Here is a 14328-nt window from a genome sequence, read left to right as displayed (position 1 = left end):
ATAGGATCAGGATGTTCTTAAAATGACTGTTCCAGTTGTCTGATTGCATTCTTTTCTCAAAAATCAAAATCACTTCATAGCAGATTAAAATTGTACATAAAGCGTCAGTTTAAAGGGTTTATCTGTGCGCACTGCTATAAATAAATCTGTTAGGAAGTACCTAGGGAGCACACACAGAATGCATATTGTGCATCTGATGCGCTGAAAAGACCTGTCCTTCATACCAGCAAGCTTTTGTGATATTGTGATAATCAGACACTGACACTGTGTCCAAGATCAGTTGTTCTATCTCATACTTTGGTTTTTATTGAAAGTATAAAGACGGTGCTCTTCTGTTCTGCTTCTCTAGCCATCACATCTGTCTGTTGGTTTTCACTCTAAAAATTCCGTAAGTAATTTGAAAGACTACCCAGAGGCTAAAATGGTTGCTGTGGATATTTAAAAAACGCTGCTGCTTATCTATGAAAGCATGACCCATTTGCTAACGGAGAGCTGGCCACTTCCTGCATGGTCTCACTGAATTGCTTTATCTCCTGTACTGTGAAGTAACTGTTATATCTTTAGACCAGTAAGGAGGCAAGGTCTATACCGAACTGATGAGAATGTGTATGATAATATTCCAGGTAAGTCTGTTCCTTGTCACATCTCAAATTAACATCCTTGTTTTGATGGACCCTACTAGGGCACAGTTCCATTATCCACTCTTCTTAGAAGCAGTATTTCCAAATACAGTTCTTCTAAACCCAGCTTGCTCCTCAAAAAAGACATAGGATGTGAAACTGCAACTTAACCTAGCTAAAGGATAGTTTTGGAAGTCAAAGCCATAATAAACAGTTTACACTCCTGGTTAACAAACACACATACATGCATATATATATATACATATATATGTGTTTGTACAGTAGGTAATGAGAAGGATGTTGTATTGCTGCTTTGGACAGTTTTACTGTTTGCTCCCACTCTTGTCTGTACCCCTCTTTGTATGTAGGCTCTGGCAGTAACTCTGGAACAAAGTCACGTTGGTGACTAAAACATGTTTTACTTGTGATTTAACAAGTTGTATTGGCTCAGCCTGGGTCTGACCACAACCACAGCATGTAAAGAGAAATATGAAGCTGGGAAAGAAAAGGGTAGGGAAATAAGAAGGACCTCCCACTTCTGGTGGCAAGCTGTCAAACCAGCTTGGCTGTAATATTTAGCTTCAAGAAAAGTTTTGCTAGAAAAGACAAATGTCAAACAAAAGATTTCCTCACCAGAGTTAAAAGTTCAGAATTCAATTCAAACTTGCAGATGTGAGTCTGTTTTTATACCTATTCAAATCATTAGAGCTTCAGATTTAGATGTGATTTCTCCTTAAAAGTTCATTTCCTTTGGTAATATCATGCAGTGAAACAGTACTTACAAAGGAGGAAATACCCTCAGCCAAGTTTGCAGTAATCTTACTGTGTACATTAAGTGGCAGAGCAATGTATCAGTTTAGGAAACTGCTAAGATCATAATAAACCTCAGGTCAGCATTTTCTTGGCAATGCTGTGTATTTAATATGCTATCACCAATAACCTTTTCCTGTTGCATGGAGTAGTTCTGAACATCAGAAAGGATCATGCGAGTACTCCTGGCACTGTATGGGCAAAATTATCCCAGATGTCCAAAAATCCCTTCATTTGCTGTTTAAAGCTAAGCAGATAATGAGTTTGAAAGAAACTGGATAGCATGCACCTGCCCTGGTCCGAAGGCCAAGATGACTGTACTTACTTCTTTAGAAGCTCTGACAAGCAAATGGGATATGTTTTTTGTCTGACAGAACTGTTCAAAGTGGTCCATAGCAGATCTGGAAAGTCTTCCTTACTTTAAGACTGAACATATGCTTGAAATGCCTTTGCCTGGCCAAATATTCTTAATACTTCTGTATTAACTAGCAATAACTCCCATTTGAAAAATGGTTGGCTATAGATCACACAAGAGCTGAATTAAGTCATGAATTGTGTTCACTTTTTAGAACCTAGCTTGACAACCCTGATTATTAGAAAACATTCAAGCAGAAGATGCCACTTTATTCAGCTGTAAGGTTTAATGTACTAATGATGAAAGTTGAACTGAACAAATAAATTGACATTTCAGTTTACCATATGTGATACAGCTTCTATTAACAAACATTAATGATGATGACTGCTCCTATGGACTGTAAATTTTCCTCTTTCCTTCTTCAGAACTACAACTCAAGACAGAAGACAGTCTTTCTCAAGCAAGTTGAAATGCTCCTGATTGAGACACAATATGCAGCAGAGCAATGGCAACAGAAGTACATTTGTCCTCTTCATATGGGAGCATCGTGGATTTACTGTATAACATTTTCAAAGGTGACTTCCAAAGTTCTGGGTGGGCTATAAACAAAAATGCATGATTATAAGTGGGAAAAGCATATCCACGGCCTCTTCAAGGTTTCTATGTATCACCTCAGTGTTATGAAAGTCTCATATCTGATTCCCACATGTCAATATTACATTATATAAACATACATATTTTATATTTAAAATTGGATATGTCTATTATCCTGTGGTTTTCTTTGTAGTGCATATGAAGTGTGAGACTTACTACTGTTTAAACATGCCTCCTGTACTTTTTAGATACTTTTACAAGTACTTATTTTGAAACACATCTTCAGAGTAAAAAAAGTAAATAAATCCAGAGAGCATACAAATATCTAATCATTGGGTGGAATTCATCTTCCCAAGACATTAAGAAGAATTATTGGAATTAAGATGAACAAAGCAAGGGAAACAGAAGGATGAGGATGTGCAACTGTTGAGCAGAGATTTCTTCTGTTATGCTTTGTAAAACAAACAAAACCAAGAATATTTTCATATTGTTAGTCAATGGAGGCTGACTCTGCTGATCTGAAAAGGGTATGATTAGCCCAATGGTCCAACAACAGAAGTAGGCTAGGTACAGCTTAGTGTTACACTTTTCTATTTCATACAAATTAATATAAATTCATAATTAAAATATGAGACCATAGGAGGAATTCCATAATTAGGTGTTGGTTCAGATGATAGCAGCTACCAATGTGATTGAAATGTGAAGAGCACTGGTGTACGATGCTATGCCACCACCATCTTCCAGTGCATTTCTTGTAACATATTCATAGTTCCATGGTGAAACACAGATGCATCGTGATATTATGTCCATTTAAAGGTCTCACTCATTAATTTCAACTTTGTAGAGCATAGTTCACTGCCTGCCTAAGCCAAGGAGTAGTCACATAGAGTTTAAAAGGCAGTCATGTTCCATTAGTATAATACTGCTCCTTTGCAATGGGCAAAGGACATAAAGTTTTGAATTCTTCAAAATGAACTTCAGTATTATGAATTACCCTAATATCTGCACTAATTGCATATCTTACCATGGCAAAATAAAAATGCATCTCAACAGTGCATAGGTACAGCACTGTTTGGATGGATCTGGTGTCCAATAACTATAATATAGCTAATGTATTTAAAAAAATGTAATCCTTGCTTGATTTACATACATCATTGCACTATTGAAGATTGTGAAAAAAATTTTATAAGGCCTAATGGAGTCCTTTATCTGCCAAATTTTCTTGGATTTGTTTAGCAGGAAGCAGTAGATGGACCCCAACACATCAGAATAGCTGTATGCAGAATGCTGCCATCACAACTGACATCAGTCACATCACTCAAGCTTCTTAAGAAACAGGGTCAATGGTAAGAAATAATAGATCTTTTCTAGGAATGTGAAGAGTATCACATCTAGGGTCTGTGCATGCCCTGGGAAAAATTCATTCACAATCCAGCTTTGGACTAAAACCTGACACAGAATTCTTCTGTACTTTTCTAATTAAATGAAACATATCTCCATCCCCTTCCAAAGGAGGTGGGGGCAAATGCTTCTTCAAGTGTGACTGAAATACAGTGTCAGGCTCTTTACAAGTAGGAGCAGATTCTTGGAGCTCCCAGATCCTCACAGGGAATTCTTTTCACCCTGTTGCTGAATCAAGGATAGCAGTGAGGCACATTGACTGGGGCAATGCTGGGCATGGATGCACACATGGGGAGGAGTAATGAGAGAAAAAGGAAGATAATGAAAATATACATGCCCATTTTACATATTACTATTTAGGTCATAATGAATGAAAATAAATATTCATATAATTCTAAAATTCACACAATGCTGAAAAGTCACTAATGTAACTTAAACAGTTCTTGAATATTCCATACTGTACTGATATGAATTCATTTCTTTTTTCTTTAAGGTGCAACATTGAGTTCAGTATGTAGCAGCAGCTCAGGCTAAGAGGAAAACAAGGACTACAATCAGGATCAACTATTGCATAAGAACAGTAATGTCAGAGTGATGCTTCTTAACACAAAGGTATTGCTGATAGGAAAGGAAGAAAGGTTTCCAGAAAACACATTTTGAATGGAAGGAGTGTTTGTTTCCTAGGCAAACATTATGGGGGAAAAAAAACAAAACCAAGAACACTCCTACGTGCTGCTGGTAGAGAAATCATGTTCAAATCAAATATGTAAATAGTAAATGTATAATGGCACTGTAGCAGGTGTGAATTTCATTCCATTAAGATGTGTTTTTCGGAATGTTATTTTCCTTCATTGCAAGAGAGAGGCTATGCTGACTGTGTGTTCTAAACAGTGTATTAAATATGTATTCAATTTATACTTGTCATTTTATTTGCACTTCTACTGTGGTAAACTGTGGTATGTACAGACTTGTAATTGCCTTGTTGCTATATGCTGAGTTCATATTCTGCATTTTCAGATGCTTGAAAGAAAGTGTAGAAAAGATATAAACCAAAGGAAGACTTTTGGGAAGCCAGAAAAGCTAAAAGGAGGCAGATGAAGTGTCTGCCTTTCCCTCAGACTATGAGGGAGCACAAAGGTGAGGAATGGATAAGGGTATATGGGTAAGGCTCCATGTGTATGAGCAGGTGCTGTATATAATATGGGGATGATGGCAATGTGTTGACGGTTGCACGTGATGATCTTGTAAGGCTTTTCCAACCTTGATGATTCTATGATTCTGTCTCTGGTCAGCTTGCAATCTAAATATTAACAATATGTTATTGAAATAATGTATTTTGCTCTAGGAAATAGGTTAGAAAATTGAATTCTAATTTTTTTCCTTCTCTGAAATTCAAGGTTGACATCTCTGAAATGTTTGAAACTGAATTTAGTTGGCTTTGTGTCTTTCTTTTTTTTTTCTTTTTGCTCTAGGAGATAAAGATCTCCAAGCTTCTTATATAAAGCACACACTTTAAATTTACTCTCTGTCTCGCCCAAGGACACAGCTTAAAGTTTTTTATAAGTTTGAGAACACTTCCCTAAATATCCTTTGCTTCAGTATTCCTCTTCCATTGCATCCATCCATCATGCTCAAAGCTAAGCAAATGTCACTGCTGAGATGTGGTAAACTTGTAATCTATCTTTGATTGCACTGTGGAAAGAAATGAACAATGGAAAGTAAATCTGATATTAAATAACAGCACATGACAATGAATATTTGTTGGCAAAAACTAGAAACCTGTGGACCTAACTTACAGAATTGTTGCCTTAATTATCCCTTTTCCTGAAAGAGAAAACTTTTTTGTGGACTGTATAATCCTGTGTGCTTAACCTGTGTTAGCAGTCCCTTAGGATTCTACCAAGAAAGGGATGTCTTCTATTCTACTTGAGAGCACAAAACCCCCTCTTTTCTGCCTTAAGCAGCATACTGACCATACAACAATGAAGAAATTGCTCCACTGCTGTGTATACTGTGATTTGTAAATCCCTTTGAGCCCAGTCTTGAGAAAGATGGCTAATCCCAGACTATTGCTTCATATGAGATCTTTGCAGAGCTGTAAACTACAACCCTCCATCCCCAGCTGCCTGGGCTGTTTGCATACTGGGGCTTTGGTTGCTACTACAGATAAACTGTGCAAATAAATGAAACTGGCTGTTTTATATCCACCACTCTTGTCCCACGTTCAAAACCCCTTCTCTCCCACTTCTCAGCAGTACATTATGACTATATGGGGGTAGAGTATGATGTTGCTTTGAAGCAATTAAAATGCCAAGATGCACAGTATACTGCTTTTAGGCCTGTGCAGCCAAATTGTAACTTGAAGTGATTCTTTTCCTATTACATTTGAGCTTGTATCATGGCAATGCATACTCCAGGTTTAATCCTACTAATAGCAAGAGTATAATCATAGAAACTGTTTAATTTTTAGTTTTCTGGAGTTGTCTGTAAATATTTTCCTGTTTTAACAAATCTCAAAGAATTTTGCATTATAATGCTCTTGATTTTCTGTGATTTATTTTACCTGTCATGATTATGAAATATTTTTATTCTCATGAGCTGGACATCAGTGATCATGTTCCCACAGGATACAATTGCTTTCATGTATTCTACTTTGCTTCTGTGCTAGTAACTACCATATAAGTCATCATTACTGCCCACCCAAGCATTAGCAGCTTCTGTCATCTGTGGCATGTTACCAGAACTCTAAGAAACACTTAACAATAATCTCAAGTCTCAGTCTTTTATATGAGATTTTTTTTTCTTTACAATTACACAAACTGTACTGCTAACCTATTTGCAGTATGCAGTGTTAATAAAATGAAAGATGGCTTTCTATCCTCAGACAGAGGGAAGGTTAAAGGAAGAATCCATGAAACAACTGGATGATTCATCAGTAAGAAGAGGTTTCCAATATGAATGTTCAGTGTGCTTTAGGCAACTTTAGGCAGCTTAAGTTTCAGCAGAAAGTTTTGCTTTAATTTTTATAGTACTGGATATGTATTTTTTAAATGATGCCTTTACTATGTAATAAAAAATCCTGAGCTTCATATAAATACTAAGCATCAGTCAGGACTGACACGTATTTTGATATAATTCAAATTGCAGGTGAACCAGAAAAAGGAGGATGCAAGTAAACTGGTAATAATACCATGCTGCCTCAAAGCACTGAGAGAAGTTGTTTACATGTAATGAGCCCTCATCCTGTCTGTTGGAACCCTCATTTTGTCAGCATACCATTACTGTAATACAGAATACGTTTTACCCCAGAAGGATTTGAGAGGAACCCACCATTCATTTTCTTCCAGTCATGAGGCAGCCACCAATGGAAGAGCCGGATTCAGATTCATGAAAGGGTAGGAAACATATTCTCAATATCCCAAGTATGAATTTATTTTAATAATGCATCTCTCAGTAAACACTTCCCAAAAATCTTATGTGAACTATTTTGTAAGAGCACACAGGTGACATGCAATGGCTCTGCCAGCCAGACAAGGTCTTAAGATGTAGTCATTCATGCTCTTTTTTCTTCCTATTATCTCTTTGGCATATAGAAGACTGCTCTTAAGGCTATTCTGTGCAGGAAGTGCTAAGTATGTTCATAAAGGTGTGGCTTAGCTCCCTAGCAATTCCATGGTAACAGGGGTATAATAAACTCGCCTTAAGTAAAACAAACAAGCTTTGTGGAAATCAAAAGCTGAGAATGCAAGCTGTCTCTTTGATTAAAGCAGCTAATCTTTGATTGTAGGTGGTGAGCTCCACCTTGTTTCCCTGCATCCAGAAGATTCACAGGGGTTGGATGCATTATGTCTTGTGCTTTCAGTGCTAGCACAAAGGAATGTTTTTAAGTCACTTTTTGCAAGATGTAAGAAAAAGAGGTTAAATTTATATAATCACAAAAATGTGGTTAGAGGGAAAAACGTTGTATCATTTACTAAAAATCTCATCCTATACAGAATGGCTCATCTTAGAGTGAGAAGTACAGAGCAGAACACTTAATACTAAGCAGAATATACACTCTTCGTTATGTTTGTCTTGCCAAAGTATAAAGATGAGTAGCATAAGCTGAAATTTTACAGATGAGGCACGATGCTTTCATCTGCTGGCAAGAATTTAAAGATGGTATTACCCTCGACAGAATTATACACTGCAAAAATATCCTTTTTCCTACTGTAGATACATCCTCAGACATGGATTCCTGCCCACATAAAAGTAATCCAAAGATCTGAGGAGACCAGATCTGATCTTCAGAGTCTTACAATGCAAAGTCCATGCAAAGTAGGTGTGAAGTGCTACCCTACATGACTCATCTGTTACAGTGATGGCCAGTCTGTCTGCCTTTAGGGACAGCTGCAGGTGTTCAGTAGTTACTGGCCACACTAACACTTCTTGTGCCTTAAGGTCATGGATTCATAATACTGTAATACATTAGTACCCTCCATATTTTTCTGTTCCCACGAATCACTTGTTTTTGCTAGGATAACTGTGTGTGAGACCAACCTCTGAACCAAGAGGGGGAGTGGATTCGTCTTAAGAAATATGTGTCCAAGCTGAGCGTGTGTGGTGTTCCAAACAAAACAGAACAGTTAAAACCAGTTTTAAACGAATCATATCCAGCTTTCTAAATCAGGATCAGTATTTCAAAGCCAAGTCAGGGTGCAGCCCCACAAATAGTAGCTCTGAAAGATCAGGGAAGACAGCAAAGGCAGGATTAGAACAAATAACTGAGGCGAGATGAACATGCCTGAAACTGGTATCTATGACAAACATCTTTTATTATAAAACCCACAGCTTTAGGGCACAGTTTGTCGTATTATGGCAGGCCAGCCAGCTCCTATTTCTTCTTCAGAGTTATGTCCCAGACATATACTTTACCCAGAGTATTATCAGTACATTGATTCTATTCACTGCGTAGCCACTCTCAGGTTGTGCCAGGCAATTTTCTGAGTGCCCTAGGGCTCTTTCCCTTTTCCTTACCAACATACAGTTATGTGTAAAAAAGATGAAATCTTAATGTATTCTAACTATGTCACACAATGATTGAAATAGTTACTTGGAAAAACCAAAGGAAGACTGAACGCGAGGTGATATTTCCTGTCAAACAAGGGTGTGCCACATTAACAAGGGCAGTGGAAAGGAGGTGTGGTAGTACTGGCACTTATAAAAAAGCTCTGTCAGAGCATTTTATCACTGCTCCAACAAATTGGAAAGAGAAAGGGCAGAACTCATTTCACCTACATGCCATGTGCTTACTTATTATCTATGTTTATAGAGCAATTCTGTGCTTATTAAGTGATAAAATGGACTGACTTCCATCACATGACATCTTAAGTTAAAAAATTCTGTAGTACGCCAAAGGGAGGAACATATTTAGTACTATTGTTTATATATGTGTGCATATGTATGTAGACATATATATTCTTGAATACGTGACTGTAATATGTTCAACTGATAATGTCTCTTCTCAGAAATTCACATCACTCTAATGTCACCTTGATATATTAATAAGGACACTAACATCTTCCATCGTTTATTACACAGCACATAAAATTTGTGATTAAGACAAAGGAACAATGGTCTTTGCTCATCCATATTCAGAGGTTAAAATGAACAGAAGATTAAGTAGAAGCAATGACATTTATTTGAGTGAGAATCTGATAACTGTATCTACATAAATGTATAACACAATTCAGTATTAACTGGGGTCTTCCATGCGAGCAATTGCATCTAGAGGTTCTGTAGCAGAAAATGAGATATCTGCAAAAACCACAGTAGTCTTATTAAGTTACAAATGATAGAAGTAAAACGGCATGTTAATTCTGGCAGTGTATTAATAACTAGTCAGACAAGACTGAGGCCATGTACTTTCAGTACAAGACAGTCAAAACCAAAATGAGAAAGTTGTGTAAGAGATTTGATTTTCTGGGAAAATTGTTCCACTCTTGAGAATGGATGTGATAAGACACAGGGCATGTTTGAAATCTTGTGTCACGTCCTGAATTTGTGATAATTGGTGATGAAGTTGATTGGAACAAAATAATCCTAATGAAGATGAAAGATTAAGAAACCAGTGAATGACAGATGGCCTACTGTGCCTAGTTCGGATGTACATAATTGTATTCATCTGTATATTATACAAAATTCATCAATGAAATCTCTTTAAAGCCTAAGTGCTTCAACAGCTGTTCAAGTTTTGCTTAAGTTTTGCATTTCTGTTTTACTTCTGTTTATTCTTTGGTGAGAAAAAGATGTACATTAGCATATCTTCGTGTGGAATAAGTTTAATTAAATTATAATGAAGAAAGAAGTATCAGAGCAGCTGAATCGAATGGGAATGAAACATTATAGAAACACACCCTCATTTTTATCGGTGTTTTAAGTCAACTGAGGGCTTGTGGTACAATCTAAGTAAAAAGCCTAAGCTATACACGTTACTAAGTGCTCTGCCAAGATGCTCTCATGAGGCTGGTATCAAGTTGTCAATAAAGCCTGAGAAAGTGTAACTTGTATTAAGTCATCATTAGTTGTGCAATTTGGTCTGTTTTTCTGGTCTCTTTTTCACTGAGCCTTTTGAACTTCCAGTATACAGTCTTTTGTATTCACTTGCTGATGAAATCTTTCATCACTGCTATCTTGCAGAATTGATTATCAACTCTCAGGATGTGAGAGTGGCATGTAGCATGATCTTCTGATGTGGGTAGTAACATTTACATTTAATATGTTGTGGAATTGTTTTTTATGTTTGTATGCAACGTGATTGGAGTTGAAAATCTATGTTTCAGATAGCTTTGTCTGATTTCATATTTCAGTGAATTGCTGAGAACTTTCTTTACCTACAAAGGGAATGTGTTTATGTGAGGCATGAGATGAATTGAGCAGCATCAATTCATTGAAGGAGTAAATATGAAATATCTCTTGTAAAAAGTTAAAGGAAAACTGGACTTCCCCTCTTGTTTTTCTTATAGCTGGAAATCTCTGAGCTGAGCCTATGAAAGTAAAGAATAAAGAGCCCCAAATAAAATCTTTAATGGAGACATCAGGTCATTCTCATTTTCTCTTAAGGGGAGCTAACCACCTGATCTTTTTGCAACAGAATATGAAGTTTATCCTGTTGAACTTTAAGCATGTGAAGACATTTTAAATGTTCTCATTTATAAAGATAATAGGATTATTCTGTTACATGGCTTTTAAATAGTAGTGAAAGAAAGTGATTATGGCTTTTAGCTATTGCAGTGAATGGACTTATCAATCTATGTGCTTCTCTTCACTAAATTGTGGTAGTGTTGGTAGCAAGAAAGGTAGCAGTGGTTTTTTACATTACAGCTGAAGTAACAATTCACATAAAATCTTTTTTTTACTGTTGGTTGCACTGTCACACTGACAGAGACGTAAAGTGCTATACACTTTCAGTGGCCAAATAAAGAACAAATTATCAATATGTGTCTTGGTCTAAGACGAAATATTTATTTGCTTAAGAAATACTATTTTCAGTTGAATTTTTCATTTTCGTATTGTACCTGGGACTACAAGTGTTACTGATTGCAATGAGAATTTATTTGGACAGATTTTTGGAGCAGTAATGCGTTACAGAAAGTGAGTTTTCAGTCACAAGTAAGGTAGATAAAAAGGTTCAGGAAGTACTTGCATATTCATCTCATTAGGTAACAGAAATTCTATCACGTGGCTTGTCTAATTTACCGCAGCTTGAAGATCCTGTCTCAACTAGTTTCAGTGAATTATTTGAAGGCTTAGCAGGGAGATCAGATTGGCCAGTAGGAAAAGGTTTCCCATCAGCAATACAGTTGCAGTGTTGGAGCAGGTTATTCCTGGAGGTTCTGAATCATTATCCTTGAAGGCTCTCAAGACTCACTTAGACAAAGCGTTGGTAGGTTCAGTCTGGTGTCGGCAGTAGTCCAGCTCTGACCACGGTGTTGGACAAGAGGACTTCCTGAGGTCCCTAGGCCTTCCTCCTAATGTTTCAATGATTCTAATTCCAGAGAACTGTTCAGAGATTTGAAGGAAAACATGATTCCCAATGAGACAAAAATCTAAATTTACTGTATAATTGTTTAAACTGGTAACCTTGGTGTAAGTCTATATTAATGAAGGACAATACCATGCATGTACATTTGGTCCGTCCATAAGTTTCATAGAAAAAAATAGATATTTGATCTTCAAAAGCCTGCAATCTGAAGAAATTCTACTAAACAATGTACATCTGTTCACTGGAATTAAGTGGGAGCTGAGCATGAATATAAGTTTGATAGGATTAGGACACCAGACTGATGGTCAACCCATAAAGGAGAGAAGCTATGTAAAATAATAGGGGAAGCAATTTCATTTTTATTTGTGTAGCCTAGTCATCAGTTTTACATTCTACCTTGAGTCAAGAGAAATTAAATTCCAGCTGGTGCAGGATTGTAAGTGAATGCTTTTGATATGGCTTGGTGAGGTTAATATCTGCAGGGTACCATACCAATCCATCAGAAACCACCTTTCTCAAGCAATTTTGCATATTAGCAAACTTTTATGATTATCCCAGTGGGAAATATTTTGTGGCCTCTACAGTACATTTACAATCATGACAGACCTACCTGGAAGACCAAAAAATCAGATCTCTCAAAACATCTGGACAGCAATCAAAGAACACTGCTAAGCACTTCTTCCCATGCCCTTTCCCACTCATTTGCTGTTAAAGAAAGGATGCCAAAAAATTCTTAACATACGGGTTTATGTTTCAGGAGTTATAATAAGCTCCTCCTTCGGAAAATGTTGCCACAGTTGCTTATAATCTCATCTAGGAGCTAAAGACTGAATGGCTCCTGAATGTCTTTTCACATTTGCTTATAGATCACAGTTTATTTCCCCTGCCAATTCATTTATGAGAGGCTGAGGCACATGGAAAAAAATCTCTTACTATTGTGCAAATAAACAAGGGTTCATACTCATTTAATTTTGCTTCTTGGTTTCTCAGAAACAGAAGATTTTAGCTAGAAGAGACCTTTGGAGGTCGTTTTGTCCACAGTCTCAGCATGACCAATTTTGAAGTTAGACCTGACTTCACATTTCTCAAGGGATTTCAAACTATTTTACAAGATTCATTATCACTGTATTCCTTTTAATTGATAAGTAAAGTAGGAAGGAAGGAAGACTAATAACTTTTGGATATACAAGTTTGGAACAGAGGACTGACTTTTAGCTACTCTGAAAGATAATCTAAGTTTTGCTGTAGATCTGAATGTGGCAAGGATATCACTCCATATCTCATGTCTTTAAGTTTCATTATCAGTGTATTTGGCTGTCTCAGAAAGACTTCTGTGATCAGAACATTCAGTCAATGGTGTTTTTAATAATACTGTAGTAAAAGGGAGCCTTGTTTTTGTTTTGTCATTTCTATTTATGGAACTGAGGAGTTTGTATAGTAAGAATGAAATTACCACTACAGATGCATCCATTTCAAGCACTGTGTATTAAATGAGCTTCTTCTACTTTCTCATGTAATCGAAGTTTTATTTACCAATTTTGTTTTATTACAGAAAATAAAATAATTACAGTGCTAAATTGGGATAACAAATGTTCATCTTTAAAACTTTTTTTCTCCATCGAAGACATTATCCTTGTATGGAGCCTACAAACAAGAACATCTATAAACACGACTGCCAGGATTAAAGCTAAAGGTGAGCCATAAACTCTTTATTTCAACAAGGTCTCAGTTACAAATTAACTTTGCTAATGCTCAGTGTACAAGGCTTGTATCACATGGTGTTTCAGGAAGTGGATCCTGTTGCTGTTCTCTGGAGACATGGGATGTCATTCCTCTGCATTTTTTAAATCAATAATGTGTCAGAGTTATGGGTAGAGGGGAGTGGGGAGACAGTTGCAAAACTAGAAAATGTATCAAGATCTTTGGCATTGATATGAGTAGGATTTCTTTAACATGATGTGTTGCTCAAGTAAATTATTTTTACATTCATTTTTTTCATGTTAGATCCTATGAGACAGGTGCAGAGGTACTGGCATTCTTTGTGCCAGTTCACAGACACCTGTAACCGTATATGTCAAGCTAAGAATATATGAAGTCTTCCATACAAATCCAATAATTATCATTGTGTATGAAGTAGTTACATGTTAAGGCTTTGAAATGGCACCCTCATGAAGGTAGCTAAATTGTGGCAGACTTGTGGCTAAATGCAGCACTTTTCTCTGTGAACAGATAAAACTTGTGTTTTCGTTCATACATTCAGATGCTGCCTTCCCCCAGACAGCTCTGTGATATACATGCATTTGCAAGGGGAGGAATAGGTTGGGATAAGAGCAACAGTTGAAATGAATGCATTTTTATGGTTCTTATAAAGGGATAAAAATCATCCCACACACAATTAGCAGGCTGTTAAGCTGCTTCATTACCAATATATCCAACCAGAAGGAGTATAAACAGGCTCTAATTTTACCAAGGCCTTCTAGACATGCATCAATGGAGGAAAATATAGCTGCTGTGTTAATCAAGCA

The sequence above is a fragment of the Cyrtonyx montezumae genome, unplaced genomic scaffold, assembly GCF_038088225.1.
Source record: "Cyrtonyx montezumae isolate F1298 unplaced genomic scaffold, pur_monq_1.0 scaffold_17, whole genome shotgun sequence".
NCBI classification, from domain to species: domain Eukaryota; kingdom Metazoa; phylum Chordata; class Aves; order Galliformes; family Odontophoridae; genus Cyrtonyx; species Cyrtonyx montezumae.
Note: the sequence above shows the minus strand (reverse complement) of the source record.